Here is a 6,000-nt window from a genome sequence, read left to right on the forward strand (position 1 = left end):
TTCAGGGTCCTGGGATCCAGCTCCATGTCAGGCTTTGTGCTCAGCGGGGAGTCTGCCTGGCTCAGGTCATGATTTCAGGGTCCTGGGATCCAGCTCCATGTCAGGCTTTGTGCTCAGCGGGAAGTCTGCCTGTCCCACTCCCTTGACCCCTCCCCCCTACTCATGCTTACTCTCTTTCTCTCAAATAAATAAAATCTTTTAAAAAATCTTAAAAAAAAAGGAAAAAGACATATGTAAGCATCATGGTGTTCCATCATTGTTTGTAGGAGACCTAAATTGGAAAGAAACCAAATATCAAATAATAAAAGACAGACTGTGTAAATGATATGGGAAAATGATGCGGCCATTAATAACAGACTTTTATTTATTGACAGGAAAAATGTCTACCACATGTTGTTGAATGAAAAAATGTACAAGTGTATTCTTGTATTCTATGATTGCAATTATGTAAAATTGAATACATATCTTCATGTACATATATGTGTACAGATGTCTAATAGGATACTCACTAAAATGTTCTAAGTGGTTGGCAGAGTACTGGCAAAGCAGTGGAATCTCAAGTAACTAACTCTTATCTTTAAAAAGTTCTTTTTAAAAGGTTTATTTGAGAGAGAGAGAGAGAAAGAGCACACACACTCTCGGATGAGGTGGGGGAGGGGCAGAGGGAGAGGTAGAAAGTAAATCCCAATTGGACTCTACACTGAGTGCAGAGCCCTACTTGGTGCTCAATCCCAGGACCCTGAGATCATAACCTGAATCAAAACCAAGAATCGGCCACTTGACAGACTGCACCACCCAGGTACCTTCTTCCCCCAAATTACAGATATAGTTAACTATATATCAGTTTTACAAAAACAACAAAGATATGTTCATGAACAAAAACAATGTTTTAAATGGGATTATAAGCTAGGTACTCTTACATTTATATTGAGAAAACAGCTAGGATAAAATCAAAGATAAAAATTACTGGAAATTCAAGTACAGATAAATTAGTAGGAGAAAGGAAGTAATAATCAACTGCTTTAAGACAGTCCTCTAAGACTGGCATAAAAGGGAACCATAATATATAATTTACTCTTTAGAAATTTGTCTTATATCCATTCAAATAGAAAAACCGGGTGGCTCAGTTGGTTAAGTGACTGCCCTCGGCTCAGGTCATCATCATCTCAGGGTCCTGGGATGGAGCCCCAAGTCAGACTCCCTGCTCAGTGGGAGTCTGTTTCTCCCTCTCCCTCTCCTCCCTGCTCGTGCTCTCTCAAATAATTAAAAAATAAATAAAAATAAATAAAATCTTAAAAAAAAAAAAAAAGAAACGATTTTTAGGGGCAACTGGGTGGCTCAGTTAGTTGAGCTTCTAACTCTTGGTTGATCTGAGATCAAGCTCTACATGGAGTCCCGAAACAGGCTCCGCACTTAGTGGGGAGTCTGCTTGAAGATTCTCACCTTCTGCCCCTCCTGCCATGTACACACTCTCTCTCAAATAAATAAATAAATCTTTAAAAAAAAAAAAAGAAAATGATTTTTATTGCTATACCTATGGGCAGGACTATTTTTATTTATTTTTATTTTTTATTTTTATTTTTTTTTAAGATTTATTTATTTGACAGAGAGAGAAACAGCCAGCGAGAGAGGGAACACAAGCAGGGGGAATGGGAGAGGAAGAAGCAGGCCCCCAGCAGAGGAGCCTGATGTGGGGCTTGATCCCAGAATGCCGGGATCATGCCCTGAGCGGAAGGCATGCTCAACAACTGAGCCACCCAGGCGCCCCCAGGACTATTTTTTAGCATGGAAAGATTTGGGGGAAAATAGTTACGTTGTATTTATTTATTTATTATTATTATTTTTTAAAGATTTTACTTATTCGACAGAGATAGAGACAGCCAGCAAGAGAGGGAACTCAAGCAGGGGGGTGGGAAAGGAAGAAGCAGGCTCTCAGCAGAGGAGCCTGATGTGGGGCTGGATCCCAGAATGCCGGGTCACGCCCTGAGCCGAAGGCAGACGCTTAACCGCTGTGCCACCCAGCGCCCCGTTATGTTGCATTTAGAATATAAAAGGATCTGAGGTCAGTTACAAACAAAGAATGGTAACTATGCTTTCTATTTATAAGAGTTTGTAAAGGACTTCAATTAACACAACTTTAAGAGTTTGAACCAGGGTTATCTTTCGAGGTAGATAAGGGAATTATTATCCTCATTTTACAAGATCAACAAACTAAAGCTTTATATGGTACCCAGTGTTTGGAGATGCAGTAAACTACTTCCTCAAAACACCAACCCAGTGAGCTGCTGTGCCTACTTAGGCCAATAAACATAATTCAGAGTATAAATTAAACATAAACTATCAGCTTTGTTCACAATTGTGCAGCATTCCAAAAACCAAGTGCAGATCTATTTGCCACATGTTAGGACAGGCACAAAGTTGTAGGAGACAGAAAGGAGAGAGAAATGGCCAAAGGATTTGAGAGGGTGTTGTATCTGAAGCATAAACAAACTAACAAAAATTAAATCAGGTTTAAAAGACCACAGAAAGGCACAAGAGGAAAGGTACAAATCAAGTCTACAACACTACTACACATCATGGCCATGGTGCTTACCATAGGGTTTGGCATGTATTAGGCACTGTTTACCTGATTATAAAAGGTAGGACTAAAACTAACCAAAATGTTTTCACCATCTCCAAAACTGTTAGAATTATGGGATACCATTAAAAAGTAAATTCAAGATAAAATATATTATCAGAATTTATGTGCCCTCTCTTAGGGGCTTTATATATACTCCTTTACTCCTCACAAATACCCTTTGTGATAAATAGTAATTATCATTACCATTTTATTTATTTATGTAATCATTACCATTTTAGAGAAAACAATACTCTGAGCCACCCAGTTGCCCCTAAAAATCATTTCTTTCTTTTTTTTTAAGATTTTATTTATTTTTATTTATTTTTTATTTATTTGAGAGAGCACGAGCAGAATTAAGTAAATTGTCCAGGTTTCTTTTTCTTTCTTTTTCTTTTCTTTCTTTCTTTCATTTGAGAGAGAGAGAGAGAGAGTGGGAGTGGGTGCGGGCAGAGGGAGAGAATCCTTAAGCAGACTCCCTGATGAGTGCAGAGCCTGACGTGGGGCTGCATCCATCTGACCCACGAGATCATGACCTGAGCTGAAACCAAGAGTCGGATGCTCGACTGAGCCACCCAGGCGCCCCTTGTCCAGGTTTTTTAAGCGGTAGAATCTTTTTCTTTTTGGCTTCAATCTACTATAGCACTATTTTTTACAGGAGAAAATCTGGAACAAGAGATGGTATAATATAAAGATGTAATACAGTTTAGAGAGAATCAAAATTCATAGTCTTAAAAGAAACTAAAATGTTTTGTAGGTATCATGCCTACTTTTTCTGACATTAAAAACTCACCCATTGCGTCTTTTTTAAGATTTTATTTATTCATTTGATATGGAGAGAGCATGAGCGAGCGCAGGGGGAGGGGCAGAGGGAGTCCAATGCTGAGCAGGGAGTCCAATGCAGGGCTCAATTCCAGGACCCCAAGATCATGACCTGAGCTGAAGGCAGATGCTTAACTGACTGAGCCACCCAAGCACCCCAAAAACTCACCATCCACAAGTCTTAAGACCAGAGTCAAATATTCAGTTGGAGAAACTGACATGCAGTTTTCAATCTTATATTTTTTAAGAAGGCAGGACATAGGAAGAGTACAGCTTTGAAATCAGAGTCCTTGATTTAAATTCTGGCTTTGCTATTCCCTATGTGACCTTGGACAAATTATTTAACCACTTCAAACTTAATTTCTTGATCTGTAAAATAGATTTATCTTGCAATGTTTTGAGGATTAGAGGCAATGTATGCAAAATGGTTAGTAAAATACCTAACAAGTGGACATTCAGGAAATAGCTATTATTATTCTGTGGCATTCAGTAAAGAGTAGCAATTGTTATTTTTGTGAATCAGGCTTTCCTAGTCCCATTTTTCTAATTTTCTTTGTTTTACTGTTCCTTGGAAGTTTTTTGTTTGTTTTTCAACTAAAATACAGATTCTCTGTTTAAGTAGTATAGGGAACCTAACTTTAAACCAACAAGTGGGGGCGCCTGGGTAGCGCAGTCGTTAGGCATCTGCCTTCGGCTCAGGGCGTGATCTGTCTATCTCTGTCAAATAAATAAATAAAAAATCTTTAAAAAAAAAATAAACCAACAAGTGAAGCCATTAAAAAAAATCAGAACAACAATTTACGTGACAGAAAGATTTATCATATTAGTCCTTTAAATGATAAGCACTCCCTCCTTGAGTAAGATATTATTTACTTCCTAAAATTCTTTTTTTTTTTTTTTTAAAGATTTTTATTTATTTATTTGACAGAGACAGGCAGCGAGAGAGGGAACACAAGCAGGCAGAGTGGGAGAGGAAGAAGCAGGCTCCTAGCGGAAAAGCCTGATGTGGGGCTCGATCCCAGAACGCTGGGATCACGCCCTGAGCTGAAGGCAGACACTTAACGACTGTGCCACCCAGGCGCCCCTACTTCCTAAAATTCTATACAACTTTTCACAGACACAGCAGACTTACCAGGAGGCCAAAGGATATCCTGTGAAGTCCCTTCTGACCTAGTGATTCTTTAAAAGAAATTTTTTTGAATCATCCATTTATATCTCAATAAAAAAAAAGAAACATCTGCTAAGCGAAGGACAATGCAAGTGCTGCTACAGAAAAAATATAATTTCTTTAAAATCATCACTTTGGAAATTTGCTGGATAAGGTTTATATCACTAATGTGAAAGGCAGTAAGCAATACAAATTGCATAGTCCACATTTCTCTAATGCAACATTCTATAAACCAATTTATGGATAAAAACATGAAGAAGTTCTGCAATTGTCTTTTAAGCAGGCTGTAAATACAAATAGCATAAAAATTTTATATTTAAAAACTACAGAAATCCAAATTCGGGTGGCTTCTGTAATCAAAAATAATTAAGGAAAATCATGAATTTAAGCAGGAGTGTAAAATTTTTCCATATAAGAATGACATTGAAAAAGAAACAAAGAAAAAAAAAGACACAAGTTTGCTCTTTTGACACCTTATTTGTTCTTACAAACTACTTTGTTACAGTTCTTTTAACCTACAAATTTATGCAACCTGTTGCTCAAGTCTCATAGGCTATTGAAAAAACAAAACAAGGGTGCCTGGGTGGCTCACTTGGTTAAGCATCTGACTCTTGGTTTCAGCTCAGGTAATGATCTCACAGTCATGAGATCAAGCCCCATGTCAGGTACCACACTCAGTAAGGAGTCTGCTTCTCTCCCTCTCTGGCTCCCTCTGCCCCTCCCCCCACTCTCTCTCTCCCTAAAATAAATAAATCCTTAAAAAAACAAACAACTATTAATACATGTCCTACAGAGCAATCTAGCTGTATTTTCCAAATGTAGTGCACTACTTAACAAAACCAACCAAAAAACATGGTTAGTACAAAAGCAATCATGATTGTTAAAACTGATATACAAGGAATGAAAAATTAAAAGGATGAAAAATAAAGATGAGATGCAAGAAGAATGTAAGTTAATTTCCAGAGCTGGAGTCCCACACTGAGTGCAGAGATTACTTAAAAATAAAGTCTTAAAAAAAAGTTTAAAAAAAAAGTTTTAGTTCAGATAGCATTCATTTAAAATATATCTCTCAAATTATTCCTGGACTCTCATCAGTCCAGGGATAAAATAGTAAGAACGAAACAGTCTAACTTAAGTACCAGAATTGCAGGACAAAAAATAGGGCTTTTTTTTGCAATCAAGTCCTCATACCATTACCAGATAACCTACTGGATCATCTTATTTTGAAGATAATTTCAGGAGTGGCATTTTAAGGAAAATCCCAGCTAAAACATCATTTTAACCAAAACAAAATTTTGGCTCAATGGGATTATGTAACATTCAGTTATGATAGAAACATGTTTTATTATCGACAGTGAAACAGAAACAAAAGAAAATGGAGGTATCAACCAGG

Source organism: Ailuropoda melanoleuca, chromosome 13, assembly GCF_002007445.2.
Source record: "Ailuropoda melanoleuca isolate Jingjing chromosome 13, ASM200744v2, whole genome shotgun sequence".
Classification (NCBI taxonomy): domain Eukaryota; kingdom Metazoa; phylum Chordata; class Mammalia; order Carnivora; family Ursidae; genus Ailuropoda; species Ailuropoda melanoleuca.